The sequence below is a fragment of the Cololabis saira genome, unplaced genomic scaffold, assembly GCF_033807715.1.
Source record: "Cololabis saira isolate AMF1-May2022 unplaced genomic scaffold, fColSai1.1 scf238, whole genome shotgun sequence".
NCBI lineage: Eukaryota > Metazoa > Chordata > Actinopteri > Beloniformes > Belonidae > Cololabis > Cololabis saira.
Genome location: NW_026906402.1, coordinates 24,001 through 30,000, shown reverse-complemented (window position 1 = coordinate 30,000; position 6,000 = coordinate 24,001). Strand labels below are relative to the sequence as shown.

At 42.4% G+C, this 6,000-nt stretch overlaps 12 non-coding genes across 12 annotated transcripts; all 12 read right to left on the bottom strand.

Annotated features, from left to right (window-relative positions):
* Nucleotides 1–133: 133 nt before the first annotated feature.
* Nucleotides 134–259, bottom strand: trnar-ccu (transfer RNA arginine (anticodon CCU)). The gene is made up of 2 exons: nucleotides 223–259; nucleotides 134–169 (listed from the first exon to the last, which is right to left on the bottom strand). It is a non-coding gene; the product is annotated as a tRNA-Arg (tRNA).
* A 399-nt stretch (nucleotides 260–658) lies between these two features.
* On the bottom strand, nucleotides 659–784 carry trnar-ccu (transfer RNA arginine (anticodon CCU)). The gene is made up of 2 exons: nucleotides 748–784; nucleotides 659–694 (listed from the first exon to the last, which is right to left on the bottom strand). It is a non-coding gene; the product is annotated as a tRNA-Arg (tRNA).
* A 398-nt stretch (nucleotides 785–1,182) lies between these two features.
* trnar-ucu (transfer RNA arginine (anticodon UCU)) lies at nucleotides 1,183–1,274 on the bottom strand. Its single transcript is given in 2 exon segments — nucleotides 1,183–1,218; nucleotides 1,238–1,274. It is a non-coding gene; the product is annotated as a tRNA-Arg (tRNA).
* Nucleotides 1,275–1,673: 399 nt separating this feature from the next.
* Nucleotides 1,674–1,799, bottom strand: trnar-ccu (transfer RNA arginine (anticodon CCU)). Its single transcript has 2 exons — nucleotides 1,763–1,799; nucleotides 1,674–1,709 (listed from the first exon to the last, which is right to left on the bottom strand). It is a non-coding gene; the product is annotated as a tRNA-Arg (tRNA).
* Nucleotides 1,800–2,198: 399 nt separating this feature from the next.
* Nucleotides 2,199–2,324, bottom strand: trnar-ccu (transfer RNA arginine (anticodon CCU)). Its single transcript has 2 exons — nucleotides 2,288–2,324; nucleotides 2,199–2,234 (listed from the first exon to the last, which is right to left on the bottom strand). It is a non-coding gene; the product is annotated as a tRNA-Arg (tRNA).
* Nucleotides 2,325–2,722: 398 nt separating this feature from the next.
* On the bottom strand, nucleotides 2,723–2,814 carry trnar-ucu (transfer RNA arginine (anticodon UCU)). Its single transcript is given in 2 exon segments — nucleotides 2,723–2,758; nucleotides 2,778–2,814. It is a non-coding gene; the product is annotated as a tRNA-Arg (tRNA).
* A 399-nt stretch (nucleotides 2,815–3,213) lies between these two features.
* Nucleotides 3,214–3,339, bottom strand: trnar-ccu (transfer RNA arginine (anticodon CCU)). The gene is made up of 2 exons: nucleotides 3,303–3,339; nucleotides 3,214–3,249 (listed from the first exon to the last, which is right to left on the bottom strand). It is a non-coding gene; the product is annotated as a tRNA-Arg (tRNA).
* A 399-nt stretch (nucleotides 3,340–3,738) lies between these two features.
* Nucleotides 3,739–3,864, bottom strand: trnar-ccu (transfer RNA arginine (anticodon CCU)). The gene is made up of 2 exons: nucleotides 3,828–3,864; nucleotides 3,739–3,774 (listed from the first exon to the last, which is right to left on the bottom strand). It is a non-coding gene; the product is annotated as a tRNA-Arg (tRNA).
* Nucleotides 3,865–4,262: 398 nt separating this feature from the next.
* trnar-ccu (transfer RNA arginine (anticodon CCU)) lies at nucleotides 4,263–4,388 on the bottom strand. Its single transcript has 2 exons — nucleotides 4,352–4,388; nucleotides 4,263–4,298 (listed from the first exon to the last, which is right to left on the bottom strand). It is a non-coding gene; the product is annotated as a tRNA-Arg (tRNA).
* A 398-nt stretch (nucleotides 4,389–4,786) lies between these two features.
* On the bottom strand, nucleotides 4,787–4,878 carry trnar-ucu (transfer RNA arginine (anticodon UCU)). The gene is given in 2 exon segments: nucleotides 4,787–4,822; nucleotides 4,842–4,878. It is a non-coding gene; the product is annotated as a tRNA-Arg (tRNA).
* A 399-nt stretch (nucleotides 4,879–5,277) lies between these two features.
* On the bottom strand, nucleotides 5,278–5,403 carry trnar-ccu (transfer RNA arginine (anticodon CCU)). Its single transcript has 2 exons — nucleotides 5,367–5,403; nucleotides 5,278–5,313 (listed from the first exon to the last, which is right to left on the bottom strand). It is a non-coding gene; the product is annotated as a tRNA-Arg (tRNA).
* A 399-nt stretch (nucleotides 5,404–5,802) lies between these two features.
* On the bottom strand, nucleotides 5,803–5,928 carry trnar-ccu (transfer RNA arginine (anticodon CCU)). The gene is made up of 2 exons: nucleotides 5,892–5,928; nucleotides 5,803–5,838 (listed from the first exon to the last, which is right to left on the bottom strand). It is a non-coding gene; the product is annotated as a tRNA-Arg (tRNA).
* Between the last annotated feature and the right edge of the window lie 72 nt (nucleotides 5,929–6,000).

Here is a 6,000-nt window from a genome sequence, read left to right as displayed (position 1 = left end):
TCAATTGTACCACCCAGCCTTTTGGGCTGGGTTTATTGTGTGAAATGCTGAAATGTCAACTAACCTTTAGATAAGAGGTACAACTAACAGAATGGAGATTATCATGTCTTCAAACCCTGGAGTTACTAAAGGACGACTCTGGTGGGACTCGAACCCACAACCTTTGAATTACATCTCAAGTGCTCAACTAGAACCTTTAGAATTACATCGCAACTTTTCAACTAGGAGTCCAATGCGCTATCCATTGCGCCACAGAGCCTGTTGAAGACTGTGTTTGACCATTGCATCATAATGTTTATTGTGCAACAGACAGTACAGAGACCACAGGATCCATTGTGGACAGGATAGGCCGTCTGTGAGGATTTCTATGTGGACAGACACAATATTTGTGTCCACACAGACTTGGAAAAAAAAATCAACGGACTGGGATCAAATATTTGGCAATCTACAATTGTTAGTTGGGTGGGACTGGAACACACAACCTTTAAACTCCATCTCATGCTCAACTAGACATGCAACATGCTATCAATTGTACCATCCAGCCTTTTGGGCTGGGTTTATTGTGTGAAATGCTGCAATGTCAACTAACCTTTAGATAAGAGGTACAACTACCAGAATGGAGATTATCATGTCTTCAAACCCTGGAGTTACTAAAGGACGACTCTGGTGGGACTCGAACCCACAACCTTTGAATTACATCTCAAGTGCTCAACTAGAACCTTTAGAATTACATCGCAACTTTTCAACTAGGAGTCCAATGCGCTATCCATTGCTCCACAGAGCCTGTTGAAGACTGTGTTTGACCATTGCATCATAATGTTTATTGTGCAACAGACAGTACAGTACCACAGGATCCATTGTGGACAGGATAGGCCGTCTGTGAGGATTTCTATGTGGACAGACACAATATTTGTGTCCACACAGACTTGGAAAAAAAAATCAACGGACTGGGATCAAATATTTGGCAATCTACAATTGTTAGTTGGGTGGGACTGGAACACACAACCTTTAAACTCCATCTCATGCTCAACTAGACATGCAACATGCTATCAATTGTACCATCCAGCCTTTTGGGCTGGGTTTATTGTGTGAAATGCTGCAATGTCAACTAACCTTTAGATAAGAGGTACAACTACCAGAATGGAGATTATCATGTCTTCAAACCCTGGAGTTACTAAAGGACGACTCTGGTGGGACTCGAACCCACAACCTTTGAATTACATCTCAAGTGCTCAACTAGAAGTCCAATGGGCTATCCATTGCGCCACAGAGCCTGTTGAAGACTGTGTTTGACCATTGCATCATAATGTTTATTGTGCAACAGACAGTACAGAGACCACAGGTGCCTGTGTGGACAGGATAGGCCGTCTGTGAGGATTTCTATGTGGACAGACACAATATTTGTGTCCACACAGACTTGGAAAAAAAAATCAACGGACTGGGATTAAATATTTGGCAATCTACAATTGTTAGTTGGGTGGGACTGGAACACACAACCTTTAAACTCCATCTCATGCTCAACTAGACATGCAACATGCTATCAATTGTAACATCCACCCTTTTGGGCTGGGTTTATTGTGTGAAATGCTGCAATGTCAACTAACCTTTAGATAAGAGGTACAACTACCAGAATGGAGATTATCATGTCTTCAAACCCTGGAGTTACTAAAGGACGACTCTGGTGGGACTCGAACCCACAACCTTTGAATTACATCTCAAGTGCTCAACTAGAACCTTTAGAATTACATCGCAACTTTTCAACTAGGAGTCCAATGCGCTATCCATTGCGCCACAGAGCCTGTTGAAGACTGTGTTTGACCATTGCATCATAATGTTTATTGTGCAACAGACAGTACAGAGACCACAGGTGCCTGTGTGGACAGGATAGGCCGTCTGTGAGGATTTCTATGTGGACAGACACAATATTTGTGTCCACACAGACTTGGAAAAAAAAATCAACGGACTGGGATTAAATATTTGGCAATCTACAATTGTTAGTTGGGTGGGACTGGAACACACAACCTTTAAACTCCATCTCATGCTCAACTAGACATGCAACATGCTATCAATTGTACCATCCAGCCTTTTGGGCTGGGTTTATTGTGTGAAATGCTGCAATGTCAACTAACCTTTAGATAAGAGGTACAACTACCAGAATGGAGATTATCATGTCTTCAAACCCTGGAGTTACTAAAGGACGACTCTGGTGGGACTCGAACCCACAACCTTTGAATTACATCTCAAGTGCTCAACTAGAACCTTTAGAATTACATCGCAACTTTTCAACTAGGAGTCCAATGCGCTATCCATTGCGCCACAGAGCCTGTTGAAGACTGTGTTTGACCATTGCATCATAATGTTTATTGTGCAACAGACAGTACAGTACCACAGGATCCTGTGTGGACAGGATAGGCCGTCTGTGAGGATTTCTATGTGGACAGACACAATATTTGTGTCCACACAGACTTGGAAAAAAAAATCAACGGACTGGGATCAAATATTTGGCAATCTACAATTGTTAGTTGGGTGGGACTGGAACACACAACCTTTAAACTCCATCTCATGCTCAACTAGACATGCAACATGCTATCAATTGTACCATCCAGCCTTTTGGGCTGGGTTTATTGTGTGAAATGCTGCAATGTCAACTAACCTTTAGATAACAGGTACAACTAACAGAATGGAGATTATCATGTCTTCAAACCCTGGAGTTACTAAAGGACGACTCTGGTGGGACTCGAACCCACAACCTTTGAATTACATCTCAAGTGCTCAACTAGAAGTCCAATGCGCAATCCATTGCGCCACAGAGCCTGTTGAAGACTGTGTTTGACCATTGCATCATAATGTTTATTGTGCAACAGACAGTACCGAGACCACAGGTGCCTGTGTGGACAGGATAGGCCGTCTGTGAGGATTTCTATGTGGACAGACACAATATTTGTGTCCACACAGACTTGGAAAAAAAAATCAACGGACTGGGATTAAATATTTGGCAATCTACAATTGTTAGTTGGGTGGGACTGGAACACACAACCTTTAAACTCCATCTCATGCTCAACTAGACATGCAACATGCTATCAATTGTAACATCCACCCTTTTGGGCTGGGTTTATTGTGTGAAATGCTGCAATGTCAACTAACCTTTAGATAAGAGGTACAACTACCAGAATGGAGATTATCATGTCTTCAAACCCTGGAGTTACTAAAGGACGACTCTGGTGGGACTCGAACCCACAACCTTTGAATTACATCTCAAGTGCTGAACTAGAACCTTTAGAATTACATCGCAACTTTTCAACTAGGAGTCCAATGCGCTATCCATTGCGCCACAGAGCCTGTTGAAGACTGTGTTTGACCATTGCATCATAATGTTTATTGTGCAACAGACAGTACAGAGACCACAGGTGCCTGTGTGGACAGGATAGGCCGTCTGTGAGGATTTCTATGTGGACAGACACAATATTTGTGTCCACACAGACTTGGAAAAAAAAATCAACGGACTGGGATTAAATATTTGGCAATCTACAATTGTTAGTTGGGTGGGACTGGAACACACAACCTTTAAACTCCATCTCATGCTCAACTAGACATGCAACATGCTATCAATTGTACCATCCAGCCTTTTGGGCTGGGTTTATTGTGTGAAATGCTGCAATGTCAACTAACCTTTAGATAAGAGGTACAACTACCAGAATGGAGATTATCATGTCTTCAAACCCTGGAGTTACTAAAGGACGACTCTGGTGGGACTCGAACCCACAACCTTTGAATTACATCTCAAGTGCTCAACTAGAACCTTTAGAATTACATCGCAACTTTTCAACTAGGAGTCCAATGCGCTATCCATTGCGCCACAGAGCCTGTTGAAGACTGTGTTTGACCATTGCATCATAATGTTTATTGTGCAACAGACAGTACAGTACCACAGGATCCTGTGTGGACAGGATAGGCCGTCTGTGAGGATTTCTATGTGGACAGACACAATATTTGTGTCCACACAGACTTGGAAAAAAAAATCAACGGACTGGGATTAAATATTTGGCAATCTACAATTGTTAGTTGGGTGGGACTGGAACACACAACCTTTAAACTCCATCTCATGCTCAACTAGACATGCAACATGCTATCAATTGTACCATCCAGCCTTTTGGGCTGGGTTTATTGTGTGAAATGCTGCAATGTCAACTAACCTTTAGATAAGAGGTACAACTAACAGAATGGAGATTATCATGTCTTCAAACCCTGGAGTTACTAAAGGACGACTCTGGTGGGACTCGAACCCACAACCTTTGAATTACATCTCAAGTGCTCAACTAGAACCTTTAGAATTACATCGCAACTTTTCAACTAGGAGTCCAATGCGCTATCCATTGCGCCACAGAGCCTGTTGAAGACTGTGTTTGACCATTGCATCATAATGTTTATTGTGCAACAGACAGTACAGTACCACAGGATCCATTGTGGACAGGATAGGCCGTCTGTGAGGATTTCTATGTGGACAGACACAATATTTGTGTCCACACAGACTTGGAAAAAAAAATCAACGGACTGGGATCAAATATTTGGCAATCTACAATTGTTAGTTGGGTGGGACTGGAACACACAACCTTTAAACTCCATCTCATGCTCAACTAGACATGCAACATGCTATCAATTGTACCATCCAGCCTTTTGGGCTGGGTTTATTGTGTGAAATGCTGCAATGTCAACTAACCTTTAGATAAGAGGTACAACTAACAGAATGGAGATTATCATGTCTTCAAACCCTGGAGTTACTAAAGGACGACTCTGGTGGGACTCGAACCCACAACCTTTGAATTACATCTCAAGTGCTCAACTAGAAGTCCAATGCGCTATCCATTGCGCCACAGAGCCTGTTGAAGACTGTGTTTGACCATTGCATCATAATGTTTATTGTGCAACAGACAGTACAGAGACCACAGGTGCCTGTGTGGACAGGATAGGCCGTCTGTGAGGATTTCTATGTGGACAGACACAATATTTGTGTCCACACAGACTTGGAAAAAAAAATCAACGGACTGGGATTAAATATTTGGCAATCTACAATTGTTAGTTGGGTGGGACTGGAACACACAACCTTTAAACTCCATCTCATGCTCAACTAGACATGCAACATGCTATCAATTGTAACATCCACCCTTTTGGGCTGGGTTTATTGTGTGAAATGCTGCAATGTCAACTAACCTTTAGATAAGAGGTACAACTACCAGAATGGAGATTATCATGTCTTCAAACCCTGGAGTTACTAAAGGACGACTCTGGTGGGACTCGAACCCACAACCTTTGAATTACATCTCAAGTGCTCAACTAGAACCTTTAGAATTACATCGCAACTTTTCAACTAGGAGTCCAATGCGCTATCCATTGCGCCACAGAGCCTGTTGAAGACTGTGTTTGACCATTGCATCATAATGTTTATTGTGCAACAGACAGTACAGAGACCACAGGTGCCTGTGTGGACAGGATAGGCCGTCTGTGAGGATTTCTATGTGGACAGACACAATATTTGTGTCCACACAGACTTGGAAAAAAAAATCAACGGACTGGGATTAAATATTTGGCAATCTACAATTGTTAGTTGGGTGGGACTGGAACACACAACCTTTAAACTCCATCTCATGCTCAACTAGACATGCAACATGCTATCAATTGTAACATCCACCCTTTTGGGCTGGGTTTATTGTGTGAAATGCTGCAATGTCAACTAACCTTTAGATAAGAGGTACAACTACCAGAATGGAGATTATCATGTCTTCAAACCCTGGAGTTACTAAAGGACGACTCTGGTGGGACTCGAACCCACAACCTTTGAATTACATCTCAAGTGCTCAACTAGAACCTTTAGAATTACATCGCAACTTTTCAACTAGGAGTCCAATGCGCTATCCATTGCGCCACAGAGCCTGTTGAAGACTGTGTTTGACCATTGCATCATAATGTTTATTGTGCAACAGACAGTACAGAGACCACAGGTGC